Source organism: Thalassophryne amazonica, chromosome 10 (assembly GCF_902500255.1).
Source record: "Thalassophryne amazonica chromosome 10, fThaAma1.1, whole genome shotgun sequence".
In the NCBI taxonomy this organism is placed as follows: Eukaryota; Metazoa; Chordata; class Actinopteri; order Batrachoidiformes; family Batrachoididae; genus Thalassophryne; species Thalassophryne amazonica.
Window position 1 is genome coordinate 97,612,208 of NC_047112.1, and position 21,210 is coordinate 97,633,417.

Below are 21,210 nucleotides of genomic sequence, written 5' to 3' on the forward strand. Positions count from 1 at the left end.
AGGATGCTTTGATCCTTTTGCAGTGCTGACAAAGCTTTCTGTTCTTCTCTTGTGATGTTGGACGGAGGAGGCTTAGCACTGTTCAGCACTGCTGTGACTCTTAGTCGGAGGTCCCCAGCTTCTGACTCTGACAAACTGTTATGTTTAACGGCTGACTCTACTGCAGTGATGTAATCTACTGTTTAGGGGTCACTGAGAAATTTAGTCCTTTAGCGAGCACATCTTTTTCTGTCTGTGTAAGAACCCTGTTGGACAGATTCTTTACCCAATTTTCCCTGTTGTCACTAATTTGTCTGGGTGTATCTTTAAAACTACTCCCACTGAAAGTACGCCTTTTCTGCACTAAAAGGTTGTGAAACTTCCTGATTTGCCGTTCCTTACTTTTTTAAATGCTCAGCCATTTGAATTTTAACTATGAACTTTGTGATCTTATTATGGGCCTCTTCCCCCACTAAGGTTTCTAACCTTTTGTGAAGACTATCAAGATTATTTTGGAGGTCTAATATTTTAAAATGAAGCCTTCTAATTCTAAGACCCAAAATCCTCCTAAGGTAACTGCGCTGGATCTTTTCTGCTCTGTGACCTGCTTCTAGTGCCTTTTGCTTCATGCATTTGGGAATAACATTGTTTTGTTTGCATCTCAGGTTAAATCTTAAGTGGTTTCTAAAGTTAGCTATCTTTTTAGCAGTCTTTTCCAACTTACGTACCAGTGCCAGGGCCTCATGCCCACAGTTGGTCGCAGTTGGTAGGGGAAGGAAACTTTGTTGGTGCTTAGTACAAGTTGGGGGTACTCTATAGTATGGCTGTGACTCATGTTACAAAAAAAAAAAAAACAGCCATTAAGAAAATTCATGAACTTCATTGCAACCTTGTCTTCAACCTATACAGGGTTAACAACTCGTTTTATTCTTGGATATAAGGTTGCAAGCAACTGTCATTCTGCTGCTCCTTGCCATGTTACAAATCAAAGGCATAAACTGAATGAGTGAATAATTATGTGTGATTGACTGGGGAGGTGTGTATGATCAGGAGGTCTGGGCGGCTTTGCTTGAGCTTCTGCCCCCGAGACCCGACTCCGGATAAAGCGGAAGAAAATGGATGGATGGATGGACTTTACGTGACTGACATTAGAGTATGTCACTTTATATTTAAAGTTATAAAAAACAAATTTCTGCTGATAAAACAATGTACTTTGACTGGCAATTGACATATTCTATAATTTGACAGCTTAATAATAGGTTATGTTGGTATTTTTTATGATTTCTGGGCCAAAGCAGATGCAGTACCGGCAACCAGTTTCTCACTTCAACTGAGGTGTGCAATGTTCTCATTAACACAAAACAATAATATGCTTATGCTGAGGATGCAAAATCAGTTTATGCAATAGATAGAAAATGAGTCCACATCATTCAGATTTTGATGGGAGAGAAACATGGAAAATTAAACCTGCTTTGACATGGTATAACTAACCTTCACTGCATCACTTTCTTACTGCATGAATGAATATTTGCTCTTACAATTTCAAACACTATTCTACGCAGCCTAGCCACCGCCTTCCGACTTTCCCTGTCTACTGGCATAGGCCTCCGGACCGACCCCCTGGTTGTGTGTGGTCAGACGGCCATACGGTTTCCTGCTTAGTATTCCCGGTGTGTTAGGCAGTGCCCTCCTGCCGTTCCCCCATCCCTCCGCCCATGGTTGGCTGGTGTTCCTGGTTTTCTGGGGACCACCGGTGGCAGTCCCTTGGGGGGGTTCTGTCATGGTTAGACCCTGTTCGAGGCTTTGATTCCTTCTTTCTTTTCCTCCCCTTCAGCTCCTGCTTTGTTTTATTAGTGGATTATTTTCATCATGTGTTTATTCTGTGATCCATTTTGCTTTGTCACTTTGTATTCTTTTATCATGATTCAGTTTCATTCTGTTTTTGTCCTGCCAGTTTGTGTTTTCTTTTTTATCATGAGTTTACCGCATTTATTATATATGCTTGGTCACAGGTTTTTGTTATTATTTATCTTCAGTGTTGCTTCTGATTATTTTCCATTTGTTAGTCATTGCATTTTCTGTTTATCATTTATCTTGTTTTGTTAATTGCATTATTCTGTATTCACCGTGTTTAGTTTATTTGCAGTTTAACCAATAGTTTGTTTTGGTGGCCAGTTTGTTTGGCCAGTATCTCATCCTAGTTTGGTTTAATATTAAGTTCCCTGTTTTTTCCCTTTTTAGACTAGTCACAGTATTTCTTAGTTCTGCCCCATTTTGTTTTGCTCACATTAATTATTTGAGCACGTCATGTTTATCACAGTTAGTTTTTCTGCCACTCACTTCTCTTGTTTTGCACCGCTTTGTTTTGCCCTCCCACACTCTCTTGCCTTTCTTCCCTCTTCTTTGTTCACTAAACCACACCTCTTTCCAGAGGGTTAGGGTTAGGGTTAGGGTTAATATGCGCTTTAATATGTGCTGATAGAAAAACAAATTATACATACAAAACACAATTGTGCCGGCCTCACTAGCTGACCAAGCTAGCTATCCAGTCAGTTAAACATTTCCAAAAACTCCACAGAGAGAAATTATCGATTTCCCTGAAGTTCACTGAGAATCTTGTGAAACTGTGAAGACAATACAAGCATAGCATAAACGGGTTAAACCGTGGAACTGGCATCTGATAACACAACTAACAAATGACCGTTTACTTTGTTCAACTGCGCACTACTGTCTGATTCAATCAAGAAGTAAACCCTGTCAGGTAAATTAAATTTTTGGCCTCAAAGGGTGCTGTTGCACAAGAAACTATATTATAGCTCCTGGGACATAACAATCTCCAATTCTGAGAGAAAAGATGCTGACTCAATCAGTTTGTTTCATAGCACGCAACAGTGCACACAAGACATCACATTTCCAGTCAGAGTGAACAGTTATTAACTTACTTTAAAAGGTGATGCAGGTGACAGATCTCAGTACTTCCATCTTTTCAGGAATTTGCATGCGAATTACATATCTATGGTCATTAGGTGTTCAAAGACACATTATTCACATACGTGTTTGTCAAAATGGTGACATGACCTTGACTAATTAAGAGGATGAATCCAGCCCCTTTATTCACCAATGCCCACGTTTGTGTGAGGTTTGTGTGCTCTTTCAACAGCAAAGTGGACTTGGGGGCACCCCTGCTCTAGTGGATGTTTTACTCAACATCCATGCTAACATACGCATGGTAGTATGTGGACAGTGATGGTTACACCATTTGAAATGCGCAGATAGACTTATGGAACTGGAGCATAAATGAGTCTTTACCAAGAACCAGGTCCAGTGTGCTACTTGCTTTGTGAGGAAATATCAGCTATGATACTACACTGAGGACCCCAGCAACTGGATGAGGCTGAATGGACACCCACATAAAATCTGGGCATAGCAGATATATAGCTCCTTTAAAGATGCACAGATGATGGCTTGCATGCCTAGGTGGATACCAGTTCTAACTCAAGGCAGGTCCATAAGGCAGTGGATACTCCACGAGTACATGCTCCCAAGCATGAGCTGGAATCTGAAGGACTGTGCTTGTGAGGCATTTGGACATCAGGTGGAGATTGTTGTGTGGGCCGCTGAAGAGGAGGTACTGCTGGCCCACCACCACCAGAGGGCGCCCTGCCTGGAGTGCGGGCTCCAGGCACCAGAGGGCGCTGCCGCCTTATGGGAGCAGCCTGGGTGACAGCTGTCACCCATCACCGGACACAGCTGTTCCACTCAGCACAGAGGTATATCAGGAGGACGGCGTCTCCACCTCAGTGCCGAGATATCGCCTTTAGACGAAGGTAACGTTCTCTGCATTTTCTGACTAAATAGCTAACAAATTTGTTAAACCTTTTCAGGACAGCTGAATTGCTTAGATAAGTACTCACCTGCCTGTCATACTGTAACTAGAGGTGGAGGCGGCTTCTCCCCTCTCCGTTGCTGGGTGCTGTCGCATCCACGCCTGTGTTGTTGCTCTCTCCCGCCAGCAGTACCGGATCCGACGAGCGGAGGCAGTGGCCACCTGGGACTTCGGGACTTGGCGGTTCCAGTATTTCCAGGGTTCGGTGGCAGAGGAGATCTGGGTGGTTTCGGTTCGACTGAGACGGACGTCTCCTACCTTCGAGCCTGCCCACACGACACCAGCGGATTCGACCCCAAATTGTGATTGTTGTATTCATTGTGCTCGTTTCACAATAGTAAACCTTGTTATTCACCTTCCTCCATTGTCCGTTCATTGCGCCCCCTGTTGTGGGTCCGTGTTCCTACACTTTCACAACAGAGATGTCATCACTGATGTACTACATAAGCCCTTTGCAACATTCTACTGCTTCATTCTTGCAGTTTTGGTATCATGGATGTAAAGTTACTCAGTGCAAGGAACGACTCAACCTGGGATGCATAAGTCCAGTGATGAATAAAGCCAAAGACATTTCTCATTCACTTTATTCTGTAATAAGTGGAATTATGAACAAGGCTAAATCAGAATACAGAGCAACATTTTGGGTTCCGTGTTAGTTGAGGAACATTCTTGGAAATTAGTGTAATTAGCCAAAAAGTGCTGTGTACGTGATGGTTTTACTTTATTTTCCAGTCCATCTTCTTTTGGTTGTTACTATAATATGCTGAAATAGACAATGGAAGTTTGCCTCAGTTACTGTGCTCAAAGTGTCTTTATAGCACAAAATTTCTTACATTCTCTAGACATTTTGTTGTTGTCTGCAGTAGACTTCAGCACTGATCGATCAGATTTTAATGTGTTAGTTTCTATCTAACAGTATGTACACAATACTTTATAACACTTTTTCTGCTTTGTATTTTCAGATTTTGAAGTTGTGACAGCTTTCTTATTATTCACTGGATCAGTTATGTATCAATGTTGAGATTGTGCAATCCCTACATCTGAAAAAGGTGGGACAACGTGGGGGAAAACACACACAAACGCGCTGTGATTGGTACATTTACTGCTTTACAGTATGAACCAAAGAATGTTTCATGTTTCATGCTAGTAATGAGCAGGGCTGTGAAAGGAAAACTGTGAAATCCAAGGAAATTTTCACGAGGTCTGGGACCTGTGGGGTCCCAGAAAACAAATTAATTTTTATCTAATGATACATTTTCAGCATCTCCTGGAAGAAAAATCTCAAAAGCAGTGCTCATTTAAATGATCCTAGATTCAACCTGTCATTTGAACTGTCGATGATAATGTTGAAATAACAGAATATGATGTGAAAGTAGGACCTGGAATGATTTTCCTTTTAATTGTAAACCGAATTATGCATTAACTCAGAACAGTTAAACTACATGAAACCCATGAAGACTGAAAAGACTGTTAAAGCATTTCAAAAACCACAGCTAAAGCTTGTAGAATATTTTGAAAATCATGGTAAAATATCAGTAACATAAGAAAAAGTCAGTTATATTCCTGTGTAAATTCCTATAAATCCATTCAAAAACCTCAGTGTATTTTTCCAATGATAGAAAGTCAACATTAATTTTAAAAAAGTTGCATAATCTTGTCCGAAATCCTATTTGAACATCACAATGTTTATTTTCCAAAGAGAGAAAAATTCTTACCATGTTTCCTAAGGGTACAAGATGCAGTTCATTTTTTTCCTGTTTCTTTTATCTTTCGGATGTGTTCATGAAGACATCTTTAAATTCAAGCGGGCCAATTCCACAGATTCTTGATTCCTTAAGCTTAAGCTTTATTACACCATCTATCTCGCCATCTTCCCTCGGTCCGACGTTGCACCATGACACAGACATACCGAAAATTCTTCTTTTATAAAGGCACACAGCGTTGCTGTAGCAACCAGCCAGTCCTGCTTTATGACAACTGTCGTAACGGAGAAAAATGCCAGCTTTGAGTGGCATTTTTCTCCGTGGAACTCCACAGAGTTCTGCAGACACTGATTTGTATCATTTATAGAGATCAGTGTCCATGGATTTATAAAACTTGCACAATGTCATAAAAAAGAACACTTTGTGACATGCATTTTACAAACTCAGTGATGATCACGATTACAGAGTACAACACTAACACCCCCGCCCCATGATGAAATCCATGGAATTCCATGGATCCACGAAGTTCTCACAGCCCTGAATGAGGAAAATAAACAAATATATAAATAGGTGTAAGTTCAAATGGCTGATGTCAAGTGATTGTTGACATCAACAAAGGCTGAATGGAATGGAATGGAGCTGCTAAAATTAATAATGGAGCCACTGATTAATTGCAAAATTTACACAAGTGTGATGTTGTGTTATGATGACTCGTTTTTGTTATAACTGTTCATTTTGATGCAGCCATGGTAAAAGGAGCAACTGCTCTCCACTATGAGAAGTCTTAGTGCTTGTAAACATCTATCATGAATGCAGCCTGTTAAAAACAGTCGCTGCTAGAGGCTCAGCTTTGTGCATGCTTATAAGTATTGTCATCAGTATAACTGAAAAACCTAAGACATACATCTGTGTGATCAGCAGCCTGAAAAACAGTGGAGAGTTCCGTGTGCACTTTCATGATGGGAGCTATAATGGGGTTAAAACAGAGTGCTGCTCCAGTGGACAGGAGACTGCACACATCAAGATCCAAAATCTGACAGACTCTCTCAAAGTAAAATAAAAATAACAAAGCCTACCAGCTCCACTGAGGAGAACAAAACGCAAAAGAAAAACAAACTGAACAGGGCACTCACCCACTTGTAGAATGATTTCCAAGATTAAATATGTAAAGTCTAAATATGTAAAGTCCCAGATCCACTATATCCTCCTGTGGACAGATGTCCTCCATGGTTCCACTGTGTTTAAGCCCACCTCTGTGCGTGGGGGCTGACCACGGCCACTAGCAAGAGACCTTTTTCCATTTTGCTCCTGATTTAGAAAAAGAAGAAGAAAAAGGATAATCCCAGCTGATGCGGACAAGGTGTGTCCAGCCCACTCCCCATGAGCCATGACTGCTGGACTCTCTGCCATTTTCAAAAGCGGTTCTCTCTCCAATCATCTCCACCATGTTGGCGTGGTCCCATGGCAACTCCACCATCAGCTACTCACAAAGTTCTCTGGCAGTTCTGACACGTTAGATAGAAACTCCATTATCTCCAAAAAAAATAACATATTCCAACTTTTTATAATGTAAGAAATCCATCTGCATGTTCATGCAGGCTGTAAAATCAGCATTGTGGAGATGTTCCACATGCATGTTCATGGTGGCAGTAAAATAGCATCCAGATAGCCAGCAGACAGTAGAGACAGCAAACATTAGGGTCCATAATCCAACAGACTCTCAAAAAATTAAAAGTTTCAATGTGAAGTGTGTCTAGTCCTCTGTGTACATCCTATGTAAATCCGAGACTTCACTTTCAAATGAAAGTTCAGAAGCTTCGTTATTTGACATAGCAGTGTTTGTTTGACTTTGTCTGTCAGGCATTGGGATGTTTCTGCTTTCCCTAAAAATGTACGTCACATGTCGAGAAATGCCAAGTAAGGTGTTTTGTAGAAATGTACCTGCTGACTCACTGAGCGAGAGCAAAAATTAGCAATAAAATACATCAGCGACGAAGAATCTCAGGTCAGCTAATCAGCTGCTCCTGGGTGTGCCTAAAACTAAGCGGAAGCTCAGGGGGGTCTGTGCATTTGCTGTTGTGGCTCCAAAATTATGGAACGACCTGCCTCAGCAAATTAGACAGACCTCATCTCTGTCTGTTTGTAAATCACTTCTGAAAACCCATCTCTTCTCTGTGACCTTTGACAAATATTCAGACACTGACTTCATTCATTTGATTTTATCTTGTTTTTTATCGTATATTTGTTATTTTCTTTACTCTTGTTTTATAGCTTTTAATTATTTTAGTTGCATTTTGTTTTCAATTTTTATTAGTTCTTCTGTACAGCACTTTGGTCCACTGTGGTTGTTTTAAAGTGCTTAACAAATAAAGTTGATTGGTTGGTAATATATAATTATATAATTATTATCATATATTTGCGCGGATAGACTTACAATCATGAATACATTGATGTTGTGTTGCTAACCGGGACGTTAAATAATGTGCGATATGTCCTTTAAATGATTCAAGGAATCTGGAGGAATTTCAGTGTATAAAGGGCAATGAGTCTAAGCTGAACACCTGTGATCTCTGATCCTTCAGACGGCACTACATCAAGGACGTCACTCATCAATAACAGATTCTTTTGCACATTTGCACTGTGATACAGAGTTACAAATGCCGCTTAAAAGTTTACTGTGCAGAAAAGAAGCCTCATGTGAAACTTGTCCAGAAGTCGACTTTTCTTTGCTTGGTGGCATCTGGGTTAGTCCGATACACAGTAGAAATGTGTATTGTGGTCCTGTGAATTAGTATTTGAGATTTTTAGGTAGAAATGGACATTGTGTGCTGCGGACCAATGACAAAAAAACACCACCCAGACTGTTATCAGCAACAAGTGGGAAAGTCAGGGTCTGCCATGGTTTGGGGTTGTGTCAGTGCCCTTGGCAAATCTAATTTACACTTGTGTGATGGCAGCATTAATGCAGAAAATTACACTGAGATTGTACAGAATTATTTGCTACCTTAAAAACATCTTTTCCATGATAAGACAAGGCAAAACCATATCCTGGACATATTACAAAGCTATGGCTACTGGAGAACTGGATACAGATACTGAACTGGCCTGCCTGCAGTCTCGACCTGTCCCCAATAGTGAATATATGGAGAATTTTAAAATGAAAAATGCAACGACTCTGTACTGTTGCACACTTTAGGGCCCCTTCACACATAATATGAATAAGTACAACTCAGAGTGACTCACAGCGGAACAGCTCGTATGAGTGAACCACAAAAACATTGCGCCGACAGGCAAGCATGCACGATGCCGCTGCAACAGTTCGTGCACGCTGGAACACAGTGCGAGCAGCTGCATCTACGAGATTCAAATCTACACTTTCCAAAAGCTCTGATTGCCAGCCAGAAACGTTATCACTGAGCTACCATCGCTGGCCTGTAAATGGTGCAGAAAAATGCCTGAAATCAACAAGGACATGGAGTAGGTGCGCTGTGTCTGGCCACTGCAGCCAGGCGCAAAGGCAAAAGATGTTTTCTATATTTCCACGTGAGGACAGCAGGCAGACACGCGCCTCATGGAGAAATGTTGTAAGTTCATGTCCTTACAAACACGGAACGTGTTTTCAAGCTGGGACGTCCAGAAGCAGATATCTTTACAGCTGCAACTGTGAATGAACACACACACACCCACACACACCCCCGTCCATTCAGCGCCCAGACCAACATGTCACTCTGTGTTATGTGGTCATTCATTTTCGTTATTTGCTATATAATTCCATATGTAGGTATTGTCAGAATTATTTATATATCTGTTTATATAACTGCAAATAGTTGTAGCAACAGGTGTACGAGGCATTAGAGGCAGCTACGATTTTACACATATTGCATATGTTTCCTGCTTCATGCGCAATTTGACCATGTGTGAAGGGGCCCTTAAGGCGTATTTGCAGAAAGAATAGGACAAAATAACACCTGAAATGCTTAATCCATTTTATTCTCAATGCCAAAACATCTTTCACATGTTATGAAAAGGAATGGCAGCATTACAAAGTGGTAAATGCTTTAGCCTTCCAATGTCTTTTGGAATGTGTTGCAGGCCTTAAATGCAACAATGTATGTATATTATCAGATTAAATGAAGGTGAGTACACAAAACATAAAACATCTTTGGTTCATACAGTCTGCAATGAAATAAGTCAACATAAATGCAAGAATCACAGGTTTGTTTGTTTGTTTGTTTTTGTATTTGTTTATTAGCTTATTTATTATTTGCATTTTCCATATGTCCCAACTTTTTGGGGGTTTAGGGTCATATGTCCCAGCAGTGTGGTGTTCTTTCCAACTATTTCAATAATATTTTTTGTTTTACTCCAGCACCTGTAATCCTTTTCTGAGATCAATGCCTTTTTCCATGTCTACAGTTCTTTTTATATCTGAAATGTGACTTAATATAAAATAAATAGGGGTGGGCAAACATAAAAAATCTTAATTGCATTAACTCAATGACTTTCTGTGATTAATCATGATTAATCGCATGGTATATGTGAAACCCAAAAATGAATTCAAAAGCCACTTAAAAGCACAGTTTTATTTGAAAATGTAAATGAACATTGCATAAATTTAAAAATGTAAATTTCAACCGAAACACACTAATGAAATCAAATATAAAACCACTGGCAGGTCATTTGTTATCCTGTTTCATATCAAAATAACAATATTCATGTCCATGACTAAATGTACTAAAACAAATACGTCACAATTGTACACATACCACAATTTGATATGTGTACAATTGTGATGTATTTCTTTTAGTATATATAGATTTTGTTGTGATTTGGCACTTTATAAGCCGATTAAACTGAATTGAAATTGAACATTTTATTGAGTCTTAAAGTAAATAAATATGAATTTGGTCACTGGATCCTTAAACTTTGTACATAATGAACTCTACATGGTGAATCCTTGATCTCTGGACATAAACAGGAATAAACAAAATCTGTAGTTTTTGTCAAAAGCATTTCCTTTCAGACATTGGCATGAATGTGTTTCCATATATCTGAGCTGAGCTTACAGCTGCTGTGCTTCACTTCACTTCAGGATGTAATTTGAAAATAAAATACAGCACGTTTCATTTTGGGAGGAAAAAAACGTTTTAGTCGATTGTAGTTTCTTGTCTGTATTACATTTGGAAAGAGGTGTCATTTTATTTAAAGCGGCGATTCATTTTGAAGTTATTAATTCCGACTGGACTCTGTCTCAGCCGCGCAGCGTTTCGAGCTGTGTGAACGGAACGGAGGACGATTCTCGTTTCTTGACAGCAACAAGACAAGAGTCCCAGTTAGTGACTTTAATCCACACAAAAGTGACTGACGATATTTTAATGGCTTTGTGAGGGGTTAAGAAGCGGCTTGCCGTTTCTGAAGAGCAGTGAATCAAAGAACCAACGAACTACTGGATCGAAGCATTGCTTCAATGGTTCATGGTTTCAAAGTGGAGCCGCGCTGCAGAAATAGTTTATTACAGACCAAACCCTGAATATCCGACTTTATTTGTACGTCCGTATGACTCTGAAACTCGGAAAAATCTGTATAATTTACGGACTATAGGTTGACATGAAAACCACCGAAAAGCTGTGTTCACCGCGGGGACATGTTCGGCTATTCGAGATTATTCAAGATTTTTTTTTTTTTTTTTTTATTTGACCGATGCAGCTGCATCCGTCCAAACCGGTCTGGATCCGGGCCTGATCCTTTAGAACTTTGTACCGAAAATGTCCATTCAAAAGTTCGGCGTCTTTCTGCATTTTGTTTTGTTGTGCATTGCATAGCCTGTACTTTTCTCGATCCTCGTGTTGTTTTCTGTGTGAACTCAGCTATCAGCAGGAAGCAGCAGCAAAAGCTCGCCCCCGACTGACGATTTCAAAATAAAAGGCAATGAGCAACAGTCATAAAAGGCTAAAAAAAAAAAAAAAAAACGCAGCGTTAAGGGGAGGAACAAAATTGTCGGCGATAATGACCTCAATAATTAACGCAACGTTAGCGCGTTAACGTTGTCCAGCCCTAAAAATAAAGTTGCTTTTTTTTTCAAATCAAATCAAATCAATTTTATTTATATAGCGCCAAATCACAACAAACAGTTGCCCCAAGGCGCTTTATATTGCAAGGCAAGGCCATACAATAATTACGGAAAAACCCCAACGGTCAAAACGACCCCCTGTGAGCAAGCACTTGGCAACAGTGGGAAGGAAAAACTCCCTTTTAACAGGAAGAAACCTCCAGCAGAACCAGGCTCAAGGAGGGGCAGTCTTCTGCTGGGACTGGTTGGGGCTGAGGGAGAGAACCTGTTGTGTGGGCCGCTGAAGAGGAGGTACTGCTGGCCCACCACCACCAGAGGGCGCCCTGCCTGGAGTGCGGGCTCCAGGCACCGGAGGGCGCTGCCGCCTCACAGGAGCAGCCAGAGTGACAGCTGTCACCCATCACCTGAGACAGCTGATATCAATCAACAGGAAGGCATATCAGCAGGACGGCATCTCCACCTCATTGCCGAGATATCGCTCTACTAAGGAGGTAACGTACTCAGCCAATTGTGTTCTTGACGATAATACTTTGTTGCTTGTGTGTTGGATAGCAGATAGTGAGTAGTACAGCGGGAGACTGTATTGGACTTCTTGGATAAGTACTCACACTCCTGCACTTACCAGTATTTTCCTGACAAGAGGTAGAGGTGGTGTTTCCACCCTGTGTGTTGCTGGGTGCAGCCGCACCCACACCTGACTGTTTCTGTTCCTTGCCAGCAGTACCGGATCCGACGAGCGGAGGCAGTGGCCACCTGGGGTTCGGGACTTGGCGGCTCCAGTATCCCCGGGGTTCGGTGGCAGAGGAAATCGGGTGGTTCGACTCGGACAGACGTCTCCTATCGTCGAGCCTGCCCACACGACACCATTGGAATTCGGTTACTGCTGTATTTGTAATCTGTTGTGTTTGTTGTGTGAATTCACAACAGTAAAACTTTGTGATTTGACTTTCTCCATTGTCCGTTCATTTGCGCCCCCTGTTGTGGGTCCGTGTTCCTACACTTTCCCAACAGAACCAGGAAAAAGACATGCTGTGGAGGGGAGCAGAGATCAGTCCCTAATGATTAAATGCAGAGTGGTGCATACAGAGCAAAAAGAGAAAGAAACACTCAGTGCATCATGGGAACCCCCCAGCAGTCTAAGTCTATAGCAGCATAACTAAGGGATGGTTCAGGGTCACCTGATCCAGCCCTAACTATAAGCTTTAGCAAAAAGGAAAGTTTTAAGCCTAATCTTAAAAGTAGAGAGGGTGTCTGTCTCCCTGATCTGAATTGGGAGCTGGTTCCACAGGAGAGGAGCCTGAAAGCTGAAGGCCATTCTAGTCTTACAAACACTAGGAACTACAAGTAAGCCTGCAGTCTGACAGCGAAGTGCTCTATTGGGGTGATATGGTACTATGAGGTCCCTAAGATAAGATGGGACCTGATTATTCAAAACCTTATAAGTAAGAAGAACAATTTTAAATTCTATTCTAGAATTAACAGGAAGCCAATGAAGAGAGGCCAATATGGGTGAGATATGCTCTCTCCTTCTAGTCCCTGTCAGTACTCTAGCTGCAGCATTTTGAATTAACTGAAGGCTTTTCAGGGAACTTTTAGGACAACCTGATAATAATGAATTACAATAGTCCAGCCTAGAGGAAATAAATGCATGAATTAGTTTTTCAGCATCACTCTGAGACAAGACCTTTCTAATTTTAGAGATATAAAAGCAGTCCTACATATTTGTTTAATTGAATGACATATCCTGATCAAAAATGACTCCAAGATTTCTCACAGTATTACTAGAGGTCAGGGTAATGCCATCCAGAGTAAGGATCTGGTTAGACACCATGTTTCTAAGATTTGTGGGGCCAAGTACAATAACTTCAGTTTTATCTGAGTTTAAAAGCAGGAAATTAGAGGTCATCCATGTCTTTATGTCTGTAAGACAATCCTGCAGTTTAGCTAATTGGTGTGTGTCCTCTGGCTTCATGGATAGATAAAGCTGGGTATCATCTGCGTAACAATGAAAATTTAAGCAATGCTGTCTAATAATACTGCCTAAGGGAAACATGTATGAAGTGAATAAAATTGGTCCTAGCACAGAACCTTGTGGAACTCCATAATTAACCTTAGTCTGTGAAGAAGATCCCATTTACATGAACAAATTGTAATCTATTAGATAAATATGATTCAAACCACCGCAGCGCAGTGCCTTTAATACCTATGGCATGCTCTAATCTCTGTAATAAAATGTTATGGTCAACAGTATCAAAAGCAGCACTGAGGTCTAACAGAACAAGCACAGAAATGAGTCCACTGTCTGAGGCCATAAGAAGATCATTTGTAACCTTCACTAATGCTGTTTCTGTACTATGATGAATTCTAAAACCTGACTGAAACTCTTCAAATAGACCATTCCTCTGCAGATGATCAGTTAGCTGTTTTACAACTACCCTTTCAAGACTTTTTGAGAGAAAAGGAAGGTTGGAGATTGGCCTATAATTAGCTAAGATAGCTGGGTCAAGTGATGGCTTTTTAAGTAATGGTTTAATTACTGCCACCTTAAAAGCCTGTGGTACATAGCCAACTAATAAAGATAGATTGATCATATTTAAGATCGAAGCATTAATTAATGGTAGGGCTTCCTTGAGCAGCCTGGTAGGAATGGGGTCTAATAGACATGTTGATGGTTTGGAGGAAGTAACTAATGAAAATAACTCAGAACAATCGGAGAGAAAGAGTCATCACTGAAAGCAGCCAAAGATAACGATATGTCTTTGGGATGGTTATGAGTAATTTTTTCTCTAATAGTTAAAATTGTATTAGCAAAGAAAGTCATGAAGTCATTATTAGTTAAAGTTAAAGGAATACTCGGCTCAATAGAGCTCTGACCCTTTGTCAGCCTGGCTACAGTGCTGAAAAGAAACCTGGGGTTGTTCTTATTTTCTTCAATTGGTGATGAGTAGTAAGATGTCCTAGCTTTATGGAGGGCTTTTTTTATAGAGCACCAGACTCTTTTTCCAGGCTAAGTGAAGATCTTCTAAATTAGTGAGACGCCAGTTCCTCTCCAACTTACGGGTTATCTGCTTTAAGCTGCGAGTTTGTGAGTTATACCACAGAGTCAGGCACTTCTGATTTAAGGCTCTCTTTTTCAGAGGAGCTACAGCATCCAAAGTTGTCTTCAATGAGGATGTAAAACTATTGACGAGATACTCTCACTCACAGAGTTTAGGAAGCTACTCTGCACTGTGTTGGTATATGGCATTAGAGAACATAAAGAAGGAATCATATCCTTAAACCTAGTTACAGTGCTTTCTGAAAGACTTCTAGTGTAATGAAACTTATTCCCCACTGCTGGGTAGTCCATCAGAGTAAATGTAAATGTTATTAAGAAATGATCAGACAGAAGGGAGTTTTCAGGGAATACTGTTAAGTCTTCAATTTCCATACCATAAGTCAGAACAAGATCTAAGATATGATTAAAATGGTGGTGACTCATTTACATTTTGAGCAAAGCCAATTGAGTCTAATAATAGATTAAATGCAGTGTTGAGGCTGTCATTCTCAGCATCTGTGTGGATGTTAAAATCGCCCACTATAATTATCTTATCTGAGCTAAATACTAAGTCAGACAAAAGGTCTGAAAATTCACAGAGAAACTCACAGTAAGGACCAGGTGGACGATAGATAACAACAAATAAAACTGGTTTTTAGGACTTCCAATTTGGATGGACAAGACTAAGAGTCAAGCTTTCAAATGAATTAAAGCTCTGACTGGGTTTTGGATTAATTAATAAGCTGGAATGGAAGATTGCTGCTAATCCTCCGCCTCGGCCCGTGCTACGAGCGTTCTGGCAGTTAGTGTGACTCGGGGGTGTTGACTCATTTAAACTAACATATTCATCCTGCTGTAACCAGGTTTCTGTAAGGCAGAATAAATCAATATGTTGATCAATTATTATATCATTTACTAACAGGGACTTAGAAGAGAGAGACCTAATGTTTAATAGACCACATTTAACTGTTTTAGTCTGTGGTGCAGTTGAAGGTGCTATATTATTTTTTCTTTTTGAATTTTTATGCTTAAATAGATTTTTACTGGTTATTGGTGGTCTGGGAGCAGGCACCGTCTCTACGGGGATGGGGTAATGAGGGGATGGCAGGGGGAGAGAAGCTGCAGAGAGGAGTGTAAGACTACAACTCTGCTATATATATATATATATATATATATATATATATATATATATATATATATATATATATATATATATATATATATATATATATATATATATATAATGTATTTATGCTGTCAACATGAACACTGTCCAGGTACATCTTTGAGCTGGACCCTGCAGATGTGGCTGCTCTGCAGCTGGCCAAACAGGGGGAGCTCCAGGCCAGAGGCGTGGGCTCAGTCTCTGAGAAGGCACTGGATAAGCTCATCACCAGGGAGGAGTTGGTGCTACACTGCCGCAAGAGGACCAGAGGGCTGGAGGAGACCGCCAGGAGGATCAAGGCGCTCATCGATGAGCTGGACAGTGAGAAGGGGTGGGACACTCTGGGCATCCCACTGCTGGACCACCAGCGCATTCAGCAGGTCTGGATAGATCAGCAGAGGCACATCGCCTGTATTCAGGACCCAGCAGGCTTCCCCCTGTACATGAAAACTGGGACACTGAAGAAAGGTGGTGTGGAGCTCTGCTGTTACCGCTGCGTTCGTGGATCCACCTCCTTGGAGTCCTTCCACCTCCATCTTAACCGGTTCATCCCAGGTGAGCTCTGACTTTTAGGACAAACTGCTGTATCACAGGAATGTGTTCTGAACCCTGAGTTCACACAGTATTCTTATTGTTTTGAACCTGCAGGGACCAGTGCCAGTGATGCGCACTTCCAGGCGTATCTGCTGGAAGGTCTCATCCGCTGGAACCAGGACCGGATGGAGGAGGTGGTGAGGGGCGGTTCTGAGCTGAGGCTCTACAGCAGCGCTGAGAGAGAGGCCATGGAGCGACTCAGCCGCAAGGTCCTGGAGATGCCCTTGGATGAGCACTTTCAGCCTCCTGGAGCCTACACAGGCAAGAAAAAACACAGTTAACTCGACATGTTAAGACAAACTCTAACAAAAGATAAATATACATATATAAAGGTGTATCTGAAAATGGTTTTCTTCTGCTAACAAGACTTCAGCACTTCAGTACTTTGTTCAAATACAGACACAGATGCAAAAACGTTACATCAATGAAGAAAACATCAGATATTTTCTGATCTCTTTATTATGTGTAAAAGTACCTGAAACTGTACTTCTTACTTCTACTTCATCATTTTCCACCACTGTTGATGTCGAGTGTTGGATTTTAATATTTATTACACCTTCTGCTTTTTGTGTTTGCAGGGGAGCTGCTGGGTATGGAGTACCTCTACAGTCAGTCGGGGAAATCCCTGTAACAACCAACCCCGAGGAAGAAGACCGGCTGGTGGAGCAGATGGACGACGAGACGGTGCTGGACGAAGGGTTTGTAGAGGAGGAAACCGAGGATCTGACGGTGCCCGTCCTCTACGACCCCTTGGAGGCGGTGAGGGGCAATGTCCCCCAGGCCTTCACCCACTCTGCACCACCCTCACCGCTGCCGTCCACATCCAGCCAAGACCTGCCCCCACCCCTTACCCCACACACATCTCCTCAGGCTCCTGCCCAAGCTCCTCTGCTCCCTCCTCCTCCTCGAGATGCAGAACAACCTCCTCCTCGGGCTGCAGACCAGCCTGCTGTGAGTAGACAACTCAACTTCAACTTTATTTAGTTATATAGCGCTTTTCATGCACAAGTGCAACACAAAGTGCTTTACAGATTAAAAACATTTAAAACAACTCCACCTGACCAGCCTTCCCCACCCATGATAAAATACATATTTACAAATGTCACCAGATCAATTTACACACACACACACACACACACACACACACACACACACACACACACACACACACACACACACACACACACACACACACACACACACACACACACACACACACACACACACACACACACACACAGAATTGTATAGCTGCAAAAGGCAGATAATTAGTTTAAATTCACAGTCATGGTGTGCAGGTGTGTTATTGTTTACTCTCAGAAAAGCTTCACCATATACACTGTAAAATGGGAATGAATAAAAACACTCAGATCCACAAGTATTTAGACTGTGACACATTTATATTTGGGACTATCTATATCACCACAATGGAGTTAAAAAATCAGATTTCTAGCTTCATTTCAAGGTGTTTAAAAATATTTGTTTTTATCATTGAGGATTTATGGCCATTGGTATATGTAGGCTCTCCATTTTTCAGAGCCCACAAAGCCACAAATAACATTATCATCGTGTACATAATGGACATTAGGAGCAGGTGTGGTTAAAGTTACATGCATCTTACTCATCACTAGGGGTGTCGGAAAAAATCAATTCACGTCTGAATCGCGATTCTTATTTATTACGATTCTGAATCGATCCAAAATGTCCAAGAATCGATTTTTAAAAAGTATTTTATTAAACATTTCCTTGCTTACTCGCTGCATGTACTGTTTGTCAGGCAACGGCTTCCGTCCTACAGCGTCTCCGCGAGGGGCGGGGGGGTCCGGCGTGCTTCAAACATTTGTGAGCTGAAGCTTAGCATGGCGGATGAAGAGCTAATTCAGCCAGCACCGTCTTGCTGAAGGCAAATGTTTGGGCGCATTTTAGATTTTATTATTTGCTGCGTAAGAAGGAGCTTGACATGATTTATGCAGTGTGCAAAATCTGCAAAATGAAAGTTAAGTACTTCAGAAACACTTCAAATCCGCAAGCCCACATGCTACGCTATCACCCGGAGTTAAAAGAGGGGAGCAGCGGTCTCTGCCGACTACTGACCAGCGCTTCGCTAAACTGCCAGTCAACTCCAAACGAGCAAAGCAGATAAGTAAATTTACATCTTTAGAATCACGTATTAACCTTGTAAAGCTGCATTTTCTTAAACATAAACATTTTTTAAGTAATATAACTATTTCTCAGAGCTCTTTGAATCGAAAATCAATTCTGAATCGATTCATCACCCCAAGAATTGGAATCGAATTGAATCGTGAGTTGTTGTACGAGTCACATCCCTACTAGTCACTCTCACTGATGCCAGTCACCCTCTGCACACCAACGTCAGCAACCAGAGGAGCTGCTTCACCCACAGACTGCTCTTTCCCAAGTGCAGGACCAACAGACTGAAAAACTGGTTTGTCCCTCAGACCATCAGACTGTAGAGTACAGGAAGACAGAGGACGGGACGGAGAGGAAGCCAGTAAACCAGTATGACTGGTATTTATATTTGTATATTTATATTTGCAAACTGTTTTTTTTTTTTTTTTAACTTTCACTTTTGAAGAAGGCCAAGCTGCCTGTCCAGCTGATGGTGCAGTTCTACACGGCCATCACCGAGTCCATCCTCTGCTCCTCTGTCACGGTGTGGTACGCCGAGGCCACAGCCAGGGACAGACACAGACTGCAGCGCATTGTGGCCTCTGCTGAGAAGGTGATCGGCTGTAGCCTTCCATCTCTCCACGACCTGCACGTCTCCAGGACTCTGGGCCGAGCAGGTCGGATCACAGCTGACCCTTCTCACCCTGCACACGGTCTGTTCAAACCACTCCCCTCGGGCAGGAGGCTACGGTCCATCCGGACCAGAACCTCCCGCCATAAGAACAGTTTCTTCCCCTCTGCCGCTGCTGGAACTTCAATTTCCCTGAGGGAGTTTTCCCAAGGGATCAATAAAGTTCTGTTTAATCTAATTACCTCCGCCAAGGAGGTTATGTTTTCGGATAACTCAAAAAGTTTTGAACGGATTTTGATGAAATTTTGTGGAGTGGTTGGAAATGACAAGAGGAACAAGTGATTAAATTTTAGTGGTGATCTGAATCACGATGTCATTTTCAATGTTAAAAGATAGCATTAAGCAGTTGCAGCTGTCATCACGTTCAGGTGCATTTGTTTTCAAATTGTAATATTTCTTACATTTGTTTTTGTTTATATATTAATAATCTAATGATTATTATATACAATTTTAGAGAAAGAGACAAAAAGAAATAGATCACTGTGCCAAGGAGGGAATCTCTTTAGGGTCAGTGACCCTATGGCCTTACTTATTAATTAATTTAATTATTATTAAAACAGCTTCTTTCCAAGAGCTGTTGTAGCCCTGAACGCCTCAACCCCACTGTAATAGTCTTTATAACTTCACATTTTTATGTCTTTTTATAACTTTTATATGTATTGTTCATTATTTGTTGCACTGTTTTTTCACAGCTGCATTTGAATTTCATTGAGCCCTTGAGGAACAATGACAAATAAAGAATTCTGATTCTTCTGATTCTTATTCTGATTCTTATTATAGCTTGCTGTGTGTTTTGAATAAATGTGTGTGAACATTATTTTCCGCATTTATGCCATGCGAGTGAACTGCCCAAAAAATACCCTTGGACCCCAGAGTTTTATGACAAGAAGTGTTACATTTCACACATCAAAAGCAAATTGAGAGCAGAAGAAATTACAGTATATGTGTAAATTTAATCCCAACAATATGGGGAATGTCAAAATACCATCATGTGAAAAATGAAAAATGTTTATTTTGTGGGATAGTCCCATTGGACAACAGAAATATGAGAGTGAGAGAGAGAGAGAGATCCTCTGTCTAAATGCATTGTAGTGCAGTGACATGATATACGTACAATGACAATATAATACTACATTCTTCTTCCATGTGATAAAATTCATTCATCCACCATGTTTTGTAAAGATATGTTACTTTATTAGGATTTAACTGACATCAAGCCAATGACTGTACAAACACCAGCAAAAACATGAACCCAGGAACTGTTCTTCTGATAGTCCAACTCTGGAAATAAAAACCAAATGATCCGCACAGCCACAGTGCTCTAACACACACAAAAAAGGCTCCATTTAACAAAAAAACAAATGTGACATTTCGGGCATCAGCCCTTCATCAGATTTTTTCAAAGTTTTTTATAGTTAAATTTTTTAAAGTTGGCATCCTTATCAATCACAAGGTTCTGGAAGCTGAAATCCATTTCTTCTAGCTGTTGGTTGAACTGAGCCTCCTTGAACTCTTTCCTGTAGTGGGTCTCATGCTTTTTTGGCATATGCAGGGATTGCAACTCTTTACTTTCCTGCTCATTCCTAAAGCAAATACCCCTCTTTTTCACCAAAAACTGATATTGCTGTTCCTTGCGTTCCTGGTCTTTCTTGAAGCGGGTCTTCTGCTTTTTCAGCACAGGTAGGTATTGCCTCTCCTTACTTGCCTGCTGTTTCCTATAGTACATACCCTGCTTTTTTGGCATATGCAGGGATTGCATCTCCTTACTTTCCTGCTCTTTCCTAAAGTAAATACCCCTCTTTTTCAGCAAAAACTGATATTGCTGTTCCTTGCGTTCCTTCTGTTTGCTAAAGTACATGTTGGCATCCTTATCAATCACAAGGTTCTGGAAGCTGACAACCATTTCTTCTAGCTGTTGGTTGAACTGAGCCTCCTTGAACTCTTTCCTGTAGTGG